General features: G+C 39.8%; 1 pseudogene; it reads right to left on the minus strand.

Moving 5' to 3' along the window:
- Positions 1-16,134: 16,134 nt before the first annotated feature.
- LOC110285113 lies at positions 16,135-17,034 on the minus strand (annotated as a pseudogene).
- Positions 17,035-17,775: the final 741 nt, after the last annotated feature.

Genomic DNA, 17,775 nt, shown 5'->3' on the forward strand with positions numbered 1-17,775 from the left:
AGGAGAGAAGAGAAGAGAAGAGAAGAGAAGAGAAGAGAAGAGAAGAGAAGAGAAGAGAAGAGAAGAGAAGAGAAGAGAAGAGAAGATAGATAGATAGAGAGAACAAATAATTGTCTGAGTTATATAGAGAAGAACCTCTGGGGGAAGGGCAGTCCAGCCCCTGGGCTGGAAAGTTCAGGGTTGTTGGCAGGGTAGGCAAGGTAGGAATAATGGGATGCTGAGAGAACCTGGAGGCAAGGTCTGCTTTGATATGTAAAGTATGCACCTCAGTCCCTTGTCCCACTGTACAAAATCAAACACCCACCACTTCTTCTGTCTCCCCCTCTTCTTATTAAAGTTACCAGTCATATCAGATTAGTGACCCATATAAGATTTATTGCCCATGGACTCATCTGACCAGTGTCATTCTGCTATCTGTTCTGTTTGGGTTTGTCTAGCCTCTGATCAGTGTAAGTGCTTCAACCCCCAGCCCTACTGTAAACCCTAGTTTACAGCCTTGGGCAGTATCTAGCTCAAAATGAACCTATGAATAATGTTGGATGAACTTAATGCAAAGTAATCAAATAAGCCATGTGGGATGAGGGACCTGGACATTTTGAGATAGCCAGGAGCCATCTCTATCTCTGCATAAAACTCCTTGACCACCAGACTTTTTGTCCCTGGTGGTCAAAGCCACAAATCTGTATCAGTTGATATCAGCCCAAGTCCCTTCCAGAAATAAACAGTTTGTAAATGAATAGAAATTTGCCACAAAAGATTTTACTCTTCAGTCTGACATCTGGGACATTGTGCTGTGTAGCTATGTTGCCCAGAGGACAAATGCTTCATAAAGAAGCAGAGATTGGTATAGCAGAGCTGCTGGTGGTCCTTAGGGAATAATATTAGTCTCCCCATGCAGTCTTTGCTCATAATATCTCTTTGCAGTAAAGGAGGCCTCGTGGTGATAAGCATGACTTTAATAGATTTAACAGAGAAGTGTGACCCTTGAATTTAGCTGGAAAATAATAATATAATTGTAGATTCTAATATAATAAAAAAAAAGATTTGGCATGCCTTTTAAGGGTATAGAAATAGAGAAATGATCACCAGGCTAATTATTTTCACCATTGTTTTGTCTGCTATATGTGTTCAACATTGGAAAGTGGAAAGATGGAACTGCGGGTATTATGGATTTTTGACCACATTTTCTCTCAGTAACATACTAAACTCAGATGTTTTGCTCTTTTCTTATTTAAAAATTATGTTAGACCTTTGAGCAAAAGCTTTTCACAGGATGGTAAACATTCCAGTGAAACGAGATGTTCTTGCATGCACTTAACAGAGTTGCTCTTTTAGAGGGCCTGCAAAGATTTATTTTTGTAGCCTGAATTGCATGCTAATTTCCCAATTAAAAGCTCGTGGAATTACCACATTAACACCCCCTTCTCTTCCTTTTCTGGAAGGCTGGCTTTCCTGCACTTCTGTTTTCCTGTTCTTGCTGCTGGTATGTTCTTCTTCCATAGGACATGCCTGGGTTAAGACTCAGCCAATCTTTTTCTCCCAGAAGCTGTGGCCAGTGGCCATTGCTATAACAGTGGTGTAGAGGGGAGTTTGATGTCAGTGATACAAGGTCTGTGTTAGAGCCCTTACTATATCCTTTACACACTCCCCTACTTCAATTTCCATTCCCAACCCATCTTATGCTAACTCCATTCCCAAGCAAATCAGGGGGGAACAACACCCCAGCTTGTTCTAGCTGGCAGAAAATGAGGAAGGCTCCACGTAGGCTGTGCCTTTTGTTTGTTTGCTTTTGTTGACATCTGAAAGGTTTATGTAGTTTTAATATAAAATGCCATAGTCTCTTAAAAGTCTACTTTTGTGTTTTTATATTTCCATTTACTGCTATTAATATATTGCCTGTATTTTAAAAACCTATGAATAACTTAAATGTAATAACTTTATACTTAAGGGATATGGAATACATTTACATTATAGAGAAAAACATTTAAAAGTCAGCCATTAGTCTAGGATCTAGTAAATAAACTTATATATAAAATGAAATTATAATTAACATCATTAAAAATTATTTTTCTGGAACGGATGAATCTACTGACTGTGTTGGTTGCTACTTTTCAATTGAAGAAAGTTCTGCATTAGTGTCTTTTCCTTATCCTTGAAGCTGAAATACTAAATAAATACAAAAGCTCTGGGTTCAGAAGGCCATGCTCACTGCAGACAGCAATTTTAGCTAATGAAATGGTTTCTAGTGACATAAAAGAATTGTAATTATGCTTTTGGTTTTGCAAACAAAAAGAACAAATTTCTTCCAAAGTTCTTGTCACAATATTAATTATATGCTGTTATAGCCTTAATATATATCAAAGAAATTATTATCAATAGTTTCCTAAATAGAGGATTAAATAGAGGATTCAGGTATAGGCAGCTATTCTTTTCTATAGAGCTACAACAATGATAAAAATCTTGGACACTTAGAAATATTTCAAAATATGAACACACGCCCAAGAACAATTACCATCTTTGACAACTGAATTAATTGTAAAAGTTCTTGTTACTCAAAAGCCTATTATTTGGATATAAAAACCACTGTAGATTGAACACGGACTCATATTAACTTTTCCGTAGGGAATGTCTTTACATACCTTAAATATAACTTGATTCTTTTTCAGACTTACTGAGTATAGACTACAAAAACTACATGCACACTCTAAAATGGTTACACTGTGACATTAAATTTGAGTGGTAAAATGAGTATAAAGTTTAGACAACCAAATGTTTTTAATTCAGGCTTTTAAAACCACTCTTGTCAGAATTAACATGAGCATGGTAGAATTTCATTTCATCACTTATATTATAGGAGAGTGTTAGCTAATGTTTGTCTTGCCTTTCCATGAGGCCCTCTGAGAGGCCAGTACATGGCTATCATGGAGTCCTTCGCATTTAACAGAGATCCTTTCTCTATTACTCATTCAACGCATGGCTATATGGGTAATTTTGAACAAGTGGATCTTTCTCCAAACTGAAAGGCTGCCAGGATTGAGAAAGAGTGAGAAAAAGAGAGTTTCAGACAGAGTCCAGAGAACTACAAAGAAAGCATGAAGCACCACTATCCTGTACCCCCTTCTCACAGAAATGCATTGAGAAATGATGATACAGCGCAGCAAGGGTATACTTACAGAAAAGTGGAACACCTTTTGCAACAGGTGGAAATGAGTTTTATCATCAGAAAGAGCACCCGGCCCTGTGGAAGTCAGACTAAGTCTGCTGGAAGAGATTTTTAAACATTATTTTTGCTTTTCCACCCCATTACAGAATTTCATGTTCTGATGAAATCTGAAATCCACAAGATTAGAAATGAAAATAGGAACTGTCATCACAGCCCCATAGATCACATTTAATGAAAATTCTTTTAGACAAACATTATATTATATGAGTGTCTAAATGAATAGTTACTCAGAATTTAGATATGACTATTTAATTGAATCCAAGGTCCTGTAATAAATTCTTAAAAGGGGCTCAATCTTCTAGCCCCATGAAACCCTGACAACTAGAAAGACACCCTTGGTCACATCACAATAGTTACACTGCAAAAAAGAGGAAATGTTGATTCTATAAATATCATTGAAAAATGTTTTCATTGTGACAAGTCAAAGGGAATAAAAATCTCAATTAATAAAGTGTGTCATTTAATGTGATTATTGATTTTTAGTAAAAAAGGATTAAAGCTGGACAAATGAACATAGTAGGGAATAGTTCTGGGGAAAATGCGGAACCCTGTTTAACAGCATCCTATGGCCAACAGGGTCCCTTATTTCTCAGCCTAGATGTTTGGTTTCATGTTGCTTAAGTTTATATCCCTTGTGCAATGCAGAACTTCAGCAAGAAGAGAGGCAACTTGAGCCACAAAGAGAGATATTGAGAAACATTCCTAAGAGTTGGAATTCTATTGTAGAATCTTTACATTTTAAACAAACTTCTTAATGGATGTTAGTCTGCATAGAATGATAGTAGGTGATAAGCTAGAAGATGATAATCATCCATATTGCAAAAGCAGGACACGTTTTTATTCATTTTCAAGTATATTATATGTGCTTCAATATGCAAATTTTATGGTAAAGAATGGTCTGTAGATGAGGTTAAAAAGAAAAAGTATTCAAATAACCAAACAAAGATAATTATCAGGGCTGGAGAAATGCTTTGGTGGTTGAAAGCACTTCTTGCTATCCCAGAGGATGAGGGTTCAACTCTCAATACTGACATGGTATTTCACAACCATATGCAAACTACAGTTCTAGGAGATTAAATGCACATCTATGGCTTCAACAGGCACTGCCTGTGCTCCTTTGGGCAAAAAACCCACCAATATAAAAGAATCATAATAAAATTGAAAGAAGAGATAGTTCAAGCTAGAATGTATCTTCCAAGAGCTCGTTTAGGAGTGGGAGGAGACAGAGAGCAAGTGTACTACCAGGAAACTGGGCCCGTGTTTCTAGGCTCCAGTGGGCTGGTGAAAAATGCCCAGAGTTTTTATATTTTAAGGTTTATTTTTATTTTTATTTTATCTCTGTGTGCCCTTATGTGTATGTATGTATGCAACATGTTTGTGGGTGTCCATAAACAGCAGAAGAAGGCATTGGGTTCCCTGAAACTGCAGTTACAGAAGGTTGTAAGCTGCCATGGATGTGCTGGGAACAGATCTCCTGCCTCTGGAGGAACAACCAGTACACTTCCCAGCTGAGTCATCTCTCTAGCATCTCTCCTCTATCTCAGTGTTTTAACTAATAGGTTCCTTATGCTTCTTCCTGTAGCTCAGTGGTCCTCAGCCTTCCTAATGCTGGGACCTTTGAATACAGTTTCACAACTGCATAACCCCCAACCATAAAATTATTTCGTTGCTGATTCATATTTGTAACTTGTTTAGAGATATAAATCGAAATGTAAATATCTGGTGAGCAGTATATGTGATATATGACCCCTAAGAAAGGGTCATTTGTTCCCCAAAGGCATCACAACCCACAAGTAGAAAATGACTACTCTAGTCCATCTGAATTCCCGAGGAAAGCTAAGGGAAAAATACAAAGAATCTACCAGTGACAGGCTTCTGAGATATAAAACTGATATTGAAACCTAGTAAGAGCCAATTTTCATGTAAGTTAAGACTTTCAAGATGAGAGCAGATGATAGAAAAGACAATGATTGGGATACAGAAGAGTCGCCCTTTGGTTCAGGGGAAGATGGTCTCGCACATCTGTCAAGCTGGAAGACAGATGCCTGGTACCCACATAGTGAACAAATAATTGACTCCCAAAAGATGTTCTGTGACTTCTATGGGTACACAATGACATGATGCCCACATTAAGTACATACATAATACATACATACATACATACATATGTACATAATCTTCTCCCCTCCTGTCATCCCCTCCCACACTCCTTATCCCATCCTCCCCTCCCCATTTCCTCTGAGTAGGTAGGCCCCACCCCCTTGGGAATCTCTCTACCCTGGCACTTCAAGTCTCTTCATCTCTGTGAGGTTAGGTGCTTCCTCTCTCATTGTGGTGAGCCAAGGCAGCCCATCTACAAGAGCATATCCCACATACACCTTTTGAGATAGTCCCTACTCCAGCTGTTCAGGACCCACATGAAGACTAAGCTGCATATCTGCTACATATGTTTGGGGAGGCCTAGGTCCAGACCATGTATGTTCTTTGGTTGGTAGTTCAGTCTCTGAGAGCCCCTAGGTTAGTTGACTCTATTGTTCTTCATGAGGAGTTCCTATCCCCTTTGGAGCCTGAAACTCTTCCTATTCTTCCATAAAAGTCCCCAAGCTCCATCTACTGTTTGGCTGTGGTTGTCTGCATCTGTCTGAGTCAGATATATGAGATAAAGTGGTATGCACATTCATAATCCCAAAAGTCATAAAGAAAATGGGAGGCAGAGACAGGAGAATGGCTCCAAAGCTTGTTGGCCAGTTATACTGGAGTATCTAGCATAGAAGATGCATTAACAGTGAAGCTGCATCATCAAGCTAGAAGGAAGGAGAGACTCCTGAGAGTTTCCTTCTGATCTCTGCAGGAGAATTAAAACATCATCTTTATGGCCTAGAAGAAGAGAAATAAAACAGAGAGGAGAGAAGAATGAGCAATATTCAAGGGAGAGCTGGACCATCCATCTGCCCTCATCTAGTGTCAATTCCTGATAAGTGAAGATGATAGAAACATCACTCATTCAAATGAACTTAGGAGAACAGATGCATTTCTCTGGTTGTGGATTATGGTAGGGAGACACTCCTCACCCTTCTCATGCTATAGACAAAGTCTGTGTGTAGGATGGAACCTTTGGTTTCAAGACAGAGGACCATATTCAAAACTGTCAGTTCTGAACCAGACAGAGAGAAGAGAAACTCAGACAGTGATCAGATAAAGGAAGCATGGTGGCCAGGTTGCCAGTGAGCAGAAGACATTTTAATTCTACATGTGAACTGTGTGGAAACTGAGTAATGATCATGTCCTTGTCACAGACCAAAGTGGGAAGATACTGATGGCTTTAGACCAGCCCTTTTCAATGCAATCACAACAGCAAAGTGACTTTATTAAAATAGATTCCTGGTAACAGTTTTTAAGTCAGTAGATCTAGACTGGGACATGGAAGTTAATCTTTGGAAGGTTCCTACATGCTACTGTTGTTGTTTTTGGACTTCATTTTAAAAGCTTCATTCTAGGGTGAACCATGAAAGATGGTGTTTGGAACTTACTTTCTATCCCAACTTTATCTATCTACTCAGAGCAACCATGCTGGAGATAAATGAAGGTAGAGCAACCACAGCCAAACAGTAGATGGAGCTTGGGGACTTTTATGGAAGAATAGGAAGAGTTTCAGGCTCCAAAGGGGATAGGAACTCCTCATGAAGAACAATAGAGTCAACTAACCTAGGGGCTCTCAGAGACTGAACTACCAACCAAAGAACATACATGGTCTGGACCTAGGCCTCCCCAAACATATGTAGCAGATATGGGGTCCTGAACAGCTGGAGTAGGGACTATCTCAAAAGGTATATGTGGGATATGCTCTGTGAATCTGAGGAGTTACTGAAAAAGACAGACCTGACTTTGCACAATGAAGTATCAAGGGATCCCTAATTTTCTGAGTGTGGAAAACTTTGATTTCCAAGAAAAATTCATCATCATCAGAAAGCAAAGCTTGTGAGAAATGAGAAGGGGTTGCCATTTGCAGAACCAAATTTCATTACTGTGAAAGTTGGTACCCAGCCTTCAGTACTTAATTCAAATGCCATACTTTAATTTAAATATAAGTTTAGGACTCTTGGCAAGGGAACAGCCAGAAAGTGTGTTTCTATTTTCATAGTGAAGCTTCACTCTGCAACATTTTGCCTTTAAAATATGTGAAAGAAAGAGGTGTCTGGAGCCTAGGAGTCTGTCTGTGACTTACCCCCTGGCTTTCCCCAAATAACAGAAAATAGGAGTGTGCCTGAGTAGACAGCCCTTCTGAGAGCCACAAGAATGCAGAACATCTGTGTGCAGCAGAACTCTGCTCCCAGGTTCCGAGTTCTACATATGGGCTTTGTATGAGCAGACTCCTTCCCATTACCAGCTCTCCCGGGAGCTTCATGTTCATAGCATTCACAATAACATTCACAGGTAGGATTCTCTCTTCCAAGGACTCAGGATAAAATTTAAGACCCTCACCTTAAATATGGTGACACTTGCATTTAGGCATCTTACAGAGTTTGTCTTTAAATTCTGTACTGGTTTGGTCCTAAATTAGATTGTGACTCTTGGCTTTTTGCACTTTCCCTCTTCTGACAAGACCTATGTCAATAATGTATAACTCTCACAAAGCTGAGCACACATTTATAAGATTTAGCTGAAATGAATGTCATATGTCTTCCCTACTCTTCATGGACTCTTCAGTTTCTCAAAGCCAGCCATTCTCTGGAATAAGTCCCCACTGCAAGTAGCCAAGGGAGAGTCAATGGCTTTCTCTGGGCACATATTTCTAAGGATTCGATGTGGTCTACACTTCTTCTTCTTCTTCTTCTTCTTCTTCTTCTTCTTCTTCTTCTTCTTCTTCTTCTTCTTCTTCTTCTTCTTCTTCTTCTTCTTCTTCTTTTAAATTCAGAAGCATGAATTTTTGCTTCCTGACCTCAAATTGTTATCTCTACATTCTCAGTGTTTCTTACTGCTCTCAATGCATCTTAAGTGCAGACCAAACACTCCATAAACATTTGCAAAAAAGCTGTCATCCATTTGATTTTTCACCCCCAACCCACTGAGTGCTTTTGGTATGTTCTGCACAATGTTTTAGCTCTTGTAAGGGACACCAAATTTTAAAAAAAGGATTAACTTTATTATTATGATTTGTATGATTATGGTAAGTTTTCCAAATAAAATAAGACAATGGATAAAGGTTGTTAGCAGGAAGTAATATAAAACTCACCCTTCCTGTCTGTATCAGATATCACAACTTTTAACCCAGAGTGGTTCTCTTCACAGGGATTATTTGTCCCGAGTGCCCTGTCCTCCACCCCATAGCTAATTCCTGCCGTTTCTACAGATAATTTTTCTGTTGGACATAACTTTCCCCCAAGTACAGGGATCGCCTTGGAATTTTTCTCTATTCAACTTTACAAAAGAAAAATGGGAAATTAATTTAAAAAAAAAACAGAGGAATTTAGCTTACTTTGTCTTTTCTTATTAGCCCAGAACCTTATATTTCAAAAATCCCATTTCTGTACTTTATTTATTTTTGAAACCAATGAGTCAAATGTTTTGGGTATGAACCCTCAAAGGCTAAGACATACCCATGTAAATTATCTAACATCTTGAACAATGCAGCCATTTCATCACTTAGGAAGGAGACCTGAAAACTGTGTCTCATGAAGGCTTGAGTGACCAACCATGTGCAAATGACAGCAGAAAGGCACGTTGTTGACTTAGCCCTTGGGTGAAGAAAAGATGTGCTTCTGCCCATGTTAGGGGAAACCAAGTCCCTTGGCTGTGTTTGTTTGTCTCATAACATACAGGAAAGATAATTTCTTGATCAATAGCTGTGTAACAGTTCTCAGTGGTATGTTAATTTACTTCGAAAAGGGAGCGAGCACATCTGGAGCAGCAGCTGCAATTGGAATTATTTCCTGATCATGTTGCAGTAATTCCCTGTCTTTCTCCAGGGCCATTTATTTTTGGCCATGGTCACATAGTAAAATGTGGACATGATTGGAATCTTCTATCTGAATATATCTATTATTTAGTTTTACTTGGTGAAAGGAATCTGTGCCATACCCAATTTAATTTACTATTTGGCGAGTGGAATTAGTTCCAAAGGCTAAAAAAGAGTCAGGCTTTCCTAATATGCCAAGGGTCAAAACATCAATCTTGGTGTTTCTGGCATCACCAGGGTCTTTTGTCCTCTATGCCTTTAGAAATAGAGGAAATTGCCTTACTTTATAAAATTTCCAGTAGTGTTGTTGGCTATAGAACCTTTAGCAGATATTTACAGTTTACTACTTTGTCAAAGACAAAGGGGATCTGGTATCCTCTTTTTTTTTTTTTTTTTTTTTTGAATCTGAGGATTGGATGAGAGGCTATCATTTTTAATTGTTTCATTAATATATGAAGTTATGAATATCAAGTAGTTGGTTTGCAGCTAGTCCAATGCACATTGTGATGTGTTAGCCCATCCAGTGTCTCTATACCCTAGTCACTTTGAGCTTTGCCTCAGTTGCTTCTGGTCTTGGAATTATGTATGTTTTCCCTTAGACCTTCAAGCTTAGCCCAGGCATGTGGCTTCTGTCATTCTCCATGATCACATTACCCCCAGTGTATTTGAGAAACACATTTCAGTGGAGATACTGCCTGCAATCACTGTGGTCCTCAGTAACTCATTTTTTAGCACTTTGGTGAAAGGATGACTTTTGAGTCTTTTCCAGTAATCATGGTGGTGGCATAAAGGATGAGGTACACTTAGCACTTCAACATTAAATCTTTCTTTCAATATCTCCATTGACATTGTACCACAGATGGTCTGGCATTTCTGTTAGATTTACCCTTGACCACTATTGAGTTCAGATTTGAGTTTAATGACCCACTAACCTGGTAAGTCATTATTGTATCCTTTTGTGGGTGGGGGTTGTGACTGAATTTCTCTGTGTAGCCTGGCTGTCCTTGAATCCTCTGTGTAGACCAAGCTGGTCTCCATCTCAGAGATCCAACTGCCTCTGCCTATAGAGTGCTGGGATTAAAGGTGAGAGGTTGCAATTCCCAGTCTCTGATTATATTCTTGAACATCAAATATCTTAAATATGGAATGTATAGGAAGTTGTTGCAGGAAATATTAAAAAGACAAAAGAAGCCGCACATCCCAATGCTTGTGCCTCTGCCCCAGTGACCTGGCTGGCCATGCACTGGTGGGCAATGGCTGACCTGTTTTTATCTCATAGAGATTCTGACTCACAACTCCACAATCTCTCCACCAAGCTTTCTAGGTTCCCCCTGGCTGGTCATTAACACAACAACCCTGTGCATCAAATCTCCTACGGTCTTTGTGGTGTACATCTGGCAAACCCACCCTTTGCTGTACCTTTCTCTCTTAAATCCAGAGGAGCTGCTGAGTGAAGGAAAATGCAACACAAACTTAGTTCAGAAACAATAGTAACTGGGTCCAACAACTAAAACCTAATCTTCTAAGCCTTATTAAAATCTGATTTCTCCAGTGGCAAATCCTTGAGGATTCTCCATGATACTAGGAAACTCTAGCAGCTACATCTTACCCTTATGCTGTCCCTGTTACAAAAGGACCTAACTTTCCCTTGCTTCAATTCTTCCTCCATTCAACCCAGAAGTATGGCCTATTCGCCTGGTAATTGACTCCTTTATTCATTAGAGGATTGGTTCACAAGAAGCCACTTGAACACATGACTCATTCCTCATTCCAGACAACCTCTCTCCAGAGAGCAGAATTATCATAAAATACAAGCAGCACAGAGCCATCCACAACAGGAAGTATAATGATATGAATGAAAGTTACTTAATTTAGTATCTTCTCCTTCATCTAGAACTCTGAAAATCCATTTATAGAATTCTTCCCCAGGTTTCTGACAACACAAGTTAGCAGAACTTTCTAATTCTTTCTGTGTGATTTATCTTCCCCAATTCAGACTTTATCCTTCTGTATTTTACTCTAGTACTGAATTTGGAAGGAATAAGATGATGGGTATGTAAGACCCTCGAAGCTGGGCCTCAGCTCAAGTCCTGGGATGAGCTGGCCAACACCCCAATGTCCTGAGAGAAAACCACACCTGATGCAAACTGCAAGAAGTTTTATTATCAGTTAGCTGAGGATGAAGTCCCTCCGCTGTGCAAGGCAGGGGAGTTTGACCCTGAGTGGTGAGAGTAGGGGGCTTTTAACAGCTAGCTGAGGAATTGGGAGGAGTTGGGAAGAGTTGGGAGGAGTTGGGAGGAGAGTTCTTCTCTTCCGGGTGTCCTTGGTGAAATTTACAAGGCAGGAGTGGGGAGTGAGTTCTTTCTGAATTTTTATCTCTGTGTCCTCGGCACAGGAAGGCAGGCATAGAAACAAAACAAAAAGGCTTTTTGCTGGCTATAGAGAACAAAGAGCTTCTTTCTGGCTGTATTTTTAGAGATCAGGGAAAACAAACTTGGGGAATGTCCAGGGGCTTTACCTTCCAGGGAGAAATGCTCTAAGTCGGGGTCCCACAGGTACATCCTGTGGAAAGCTAGGAACCCCTTGTAAGGCAAATGCTTCAAGTGTACTTTTTTCCACTCCTCTGTCTCCATTAAAGTGCAGTAAAATTTGGAGGTTCAAAACCATTGGGATCCACTCAAAAGTTCACATTGTCCACAGATAGGACCTTAACTTTCACCTAAGATAGTAAACAAAATTGTGATTTCAATGTGCTTTGTAATTCTCCAATATACCTCATTAAAATGGAGTTGAATGTTCAAATACTTTGTCCCTGTATTTAGCTTCAAGAATATGACAAACTCCAATAGTTCTGTTTTTAGGTCATGCCTTGAGTTTAAAATCTAAGATGTTAACTCTTTGATATCTATGTATGCAGTGGTTCCGTGCAGACAACCACCACTCTATCTTTGTGAGCATCATCTACAGCTGAGTATTTAATCATATCATCCTTGTTGTCTTCCAAACCCTGGTCTCTTAGAAGACACTTCATTTAAGCACTAAATTGCAAATATAATACTTAAGCTTATATTTTCAACAGTACAGATCACAAGTGATTCATTCTTTACCGACATTAATATTATTAATTTTACTCTCTAAATTTAACAGGGTAAATAACTTATTCTAAATCCTTGATTTCAAAATCTGTTTCTTGAGATCATTTTCAGTGTCAACTACTGTTTCAGAAGACCTTAATAGAAGAAAGTCATAATTTAATTTATTTTAGACATGAAGGAATTTAATACATGTTTGGTATTTTCCTAGATGCTAATATGTCCTACCTAAGCTAAAGCCAGGGAATATAGAGTCAGAAACAGCTTACAGAGAGCTAGAGAATCCTCATAGGTTCAGAAAACTATCACTACTAACCTCACTATCTACAGAGCCAATATTTTAAAAGAAAAACATCTGTGCATGGACATAAATGCAGTGATATGAATTCTGCTTTCTCCTTTCTAGCTTTCAAATGCCTTATGACTACTTGTCATTGGAAAAGTTTAACCTGAAGTTCAGCTGGCAAAGGATTCATCCACTTGGATTAGGGAAGTTCAGCGTGAGGAAGTCGTGCTGGGTTGCAGGAACGACAGAAAGCTGTTAGGCACTGACAGCCCAATGACGTTCTTGCACAGTCAGAGATATTATTATAACTTGATACAAAAAATGGTGTTATGTGGTGTGGTGGGCTGTGCACAGACAGCCTGGTCGAGCAAAGGTCTGGAAGGCCAGAGCCTCCGGCCTTGCCTCCTGGGTACCTGGCTCCTCTCACATAGCTACAGCTAGGTGCCCACAGCCCTGCTGAAGAGAGGTATGCATCACGCAGGTAGTAGCTGCACCAAGCCCTCCCACATGCAAATAAGGTTTCCCCAAACTCTCAGTCCAAGCCAATGAGAAGCACCGGCTTCCAAACCCTGAAACATCCCCCAAACTGTATATAACTCCTACTCAGGGAATAAAAGGTGTGCGAGAACTACTCCATCGTCTGAGACTTTCGTTCTAAGAGCTGTAACATTTGGGAGGAGATCTGCTCTCCTGAAGCTCCGCCAAAGGCCCTGCTGCTCACCTCACTGACTAGTCGGCTTCTCCTTGACCCAGCCCAGCCTGACTCAGTGCAAGGCTTCATGAAATTACTGCATGGCAGAGACAGAGGTGGAGCCAACCAGCGCAACAGAAGTGGGGGAAGCAATTTCCCCTCCCTGCCTGCATTCGCTTCCCTTCGCTGGAACCTGCCCACCAGGCCTGGCCACAGATTTCCGTGGAAACCCTCTGGTACCCAGGCTCACATCTTTATAGGTGTTTATGTATTTTACCTTTTCTTGAGCCACAGTAGATGCTGACAAAATGTTCGGTTTCAAATTAACACCGAACAAGAACCACCATAGCTTAAAACATTCACGACAAGGTTGCTTTTTGCTTCTATAATTTTGCCATAGAAACACAGAATGAAAATCTATGTCTTGACTGAGAAGAGTGATTTTAAAAAGTAGAATTTTGTGCATAATAACAACATCCAAGATAAATTCAATGAAGCAGGAGTTTTAGAAATTATACCTATTTTATTATACAAGTATTTTAATCTTAAGCCTTTCAACCTTGTACATGTATATAATGAAATATAATTGTATCTAACCCTCCCTATTACTGCTTCAGCTCTCCTTACAGCATGTTGCCATGCAACTTCATGCCTTGTTTTCAAAATCAGTTTCATATCCCACCAGGACTAGTTAGTGCTGCCCATATGTGCATGGGTGTTTGGTCACACACTAGAGTATGAGTATCCTGTCAATAGACTCATCCTCAAAAGGAGTGATTCTCCTCTCTCAGAAACTGTCACCTTTCATAGCAACAACACAGAATAAAGAAAGAAATGTTGGCATGTAAATAGAATAAGAAGACCAACCCTCTGAGATTTGTAATTACTGAAAAGAAGTCATTGTTCATTGGAAATAATTTAAAAAGTGGACCAAATGTCTTCAGGCTTCATATTTCTTTCCTGCCTCTTAAGCATCATTGAAACACTCAAAGAAAGAACAAGGAACATTGAAAAGTGTGTGTTAATACTAAAATTATATCTCTTAATGACTGACTACATAATTACTAGTGTTCCTAATATATGTATAGTTAATTTGACCATTCATAAAATCTTTTAGTTCATATGGCACATTCTAACATAGTGCTTCGAAATGTATGTACCAAATATTTCTTGAACTAATGAGTAATAATGTGGACTGTTTATTTAAAATATGTAAGAAGTTGCCACACAGGCTAGCCTGTGTTATTAACATCAGGCTAGAAATCAAAATAGAGGTAGCTAATTTTAATTGCACATACATTTCATTGTGGATATTTGAGGAGAACTCATCAAATCTGTTCCCTTTGTTTTCATGATAGCAAACTCTCTTACCTATCTTAGAGACACCTTTGATAATGTCTTTGGGTAGAACTCTAGGAAGAAAACATGAAGGACAGAATAGTTATCTCTTGATAACAGTGCTAGATAGCAGAGTAACAAACAAGCATGGTGGTGTATTAGTGATATTTCATTTTTAACTACATTCATTCATTTATGTTAGTGTAAGTTTAGAGTCTAACTGATTTCCAGTCCTTGGGCATTAGATATGGAAGACTGTACACATACTCATAGAGGCCTCCATGATGTCTCTGTGTCCATCCCATTTTGAGATAGTTGTCCACTCCATAGATAAAGGCCAACCCTTTCCTCCTAGCTGCCTCTCCCCATTCTCAGTCTTTTGGTAATGCTAAGATGCCATCAATACACGTCTTTCTTTCTTGCAAAGTTTCCTTCCCGTTTTTCCTCTGAATTTCTTTTTTTTTTAATTTCTTTTATTTTTTATTTTCCTTTTTAATTTTTCTTTTTTCTTTTTAATTCACTTTACATCTCTGGTACAGCCCCTCCCTGATCTATTCCCAATCCCAACCTTATATCTCCCCCTTCTCACTGACCTTTCCCTTCTCCTTAAAGAAGGGGATCCCCTCTTGGATACTGTCCCACCCTGTGACATCAAGTCCCAGCAGGTATAGGCACATTCTAACCTATTGAGATCCAACCAGGCAGTACAGGTTGGGGGAAATGGATACAATGACGGGTAACAGAGACTGAGACAAGCCTGGATCTACTTTTAGGGGTCCCATATGAAGACCAAGCTGCACATTTTCTACAAAGATGTATGGGTTCTAGGTCCAGCTCCTGCATGTTCCCTGGTTGGTGGTCCAGGCTCTGTGCCCCCATGTCCCTAGGTTAGTTGACTGTGTCTTTCAGCAGTGTCCTTGATCTCTCTGACTTGCACACTTCTATCCCCAACTCTTCCACAAGACTCCCCAGACTCAACCTGATGTTTGGGTGTGGGTCTCTGCATCTGCCTCCATCTGCTGCTGGATGAAGCCTCTCAGGAGACAGTTAAGCTAGATTCCTGTCTACAAGCACAGCAGAGTATCATTAATAGTTTCAGGGGTTCTTGGCTAGTCTCTTATCACATAAATATAATTTAAACTCTTCAAAAATCATTTCATAACTTTACAGTCTTTTTTCCTCATATTTTAACACTTGTGTGCAGTGGGTTTTTGTTCTTAATTGTCTTAGCCATCCCAGATCAGTTATTTCCACAACTGTTCTAGTTCCTCTGAGTTAAAGTAAGGTCCTGTAGTCCTCTTTAGCTATAAATCCAAAAATGTCATGTTACTGAAAACGCAAAACTCCAGTGTTCTGATTATTTTGCTGTCCTCCAGCTGAGTCAAATACAACTGGAAAAATATTGTTGGTGAAGGCATGGTCAAAGGTTTGGTTATATCTAAGACCCTTCTTAAGCTGTAAACTTGAATTTATTTTTTAAGCAGACATCATGTGAGATTTATTATTGAACATGATTTAGTAGGCTATAGGAAAGCACGGTGGAAGCTTTTAGGAATGCAGGGCTCTCCACTTGTCCAGAGGACTACGATTGGGGATATATCTGACACCACAGTCATCAGGAATGAGCTGCTTCTCAGCAACCATGTCTTCAAATTCATTTGCATTAAACTTGGTGAAGCCCCACTTTTTAGAGATGTGGATCTTCTGGCTGCCAGGGGACTTGAACTGGGCTCTGAGCAGAGCCTCAATCACACGTTCTTTATTCTGCAACTTGGTGCAGATGGACTCCATGACCTGGCCAATGTGAACCCTGGCCACTGTGCCCTGGGGCTTCCCAAATGCACCAGGCATACTATATGGAGCCTGTCAGCCCAAGCACAGGACAACATCTTGTTGATACGGATGACATGGAAAAGGTAGAGCCTCACTCGGATCTGAAAGCCATCCTTGCCACAACTCTTTACCATGTATTTGTTGGCACAAATATGGGCAGCCTCCAGTGCTTCAGAAGAGAGATGTTCATATTCATCTGACACCATGTGACCACAAAGAGGGAAATCATCAACTTTTGCTTTCTTCTGTCCCAAGTCAAAGATGCAGATCTTAGCATCAGAGATGCCACGGCAGAAATGAGACTTTGGGTATGGCTTGCTCTTACAATACTAGTAACACCGAGCTGGGCAGCGGCCCACGATGACAATAGGACCATCTGTGGTGTGCCAGAGGAGAGAAGTAAACTTGGATTTTTACTAGTCTGAGGTTATATCAAGAATTGCTGGGTAATAATTTCATCTTTTCTTTGGCCACATTCCTTCTGAGGTTGACAGGACTCTGATTCAATGTCTCTGTACTGTTGGGTTGATTAACCACCTTTAGTCTTTGGCTCTTAGAACCTAGTATAATCCTATCTCTAGCTCTTATGTGCAACTTACTTGAGCAGCCATCCATCTTTCCCTGTGCAGCAGCAGCTGCTTTGTTGCTCTAGACTAGTAGCTTGTGGAAAAGGACAGGCACAGCCTACCTCCAAATGTCAGGGTCCTGTATCAAGACCTTTGAAGCCCTCTTTTAACTAAGATGGATCCAAGAGGCGTGGGCTTCCTGATTGCTCCTTGGAGATAAATGGGGCTCATAACACTGTCTGTGTTCTGAGCCCCATCTCATGTTTCATGCTGTAACTGCAGTTGAGGCTCAGCTTGAAACAAGTTCAATTTGAAAAGGTTTTTCTTCCTCTGGAAGGTTTTTCAGTTTGATACCACAAGGCACCTTTAGCTTAAAATGCTGTTAGGTTTCCTTACAGCACAAAAAGAACATCTCCTTTACACATTTATGATGTATGAATGATTAAGGTAAATTTTGGATGCTTAAAGAGCAGGTTTATGCATCCTTATATACGCCTCTCTAAGTAAATAGGCCATGTTTCTTTTGTTGTTGGTTATCATTTTGGAACCAGTAACTCTACTTGGAAATTTCTTCAGGTGTCCCTTACTCTTCTGTTTTCATTGGTTTCCAATGCCTGTGCCAGTGACTTCATCAGCCACCTAGCAGACCCTCCCTCCCTCCTTATCTCTTGCCCTTCACCCATCCCTTCCTTTCTTCCTTCCTTCCTAATTTCTCTTTTCTCCCTTTTTTTTATCATTTCTTCTCTCCATTCCCCACTTTTAAATTTATTGCTTTATCTTTTTCTTATTC

The sequence above is a fragment of the Mus caroli genome, chromosome 18 (assembly GCF_900094665.2).
Source record: "Mus caroli chromosome 18, CAROLI_EIJ_v1.1, whole genome shotgun sequence".
NCBI lineage: Eukaryota > Metazoa > Chordata > Mammalia > Rodentia > Muridae > Mus > Mus caroli.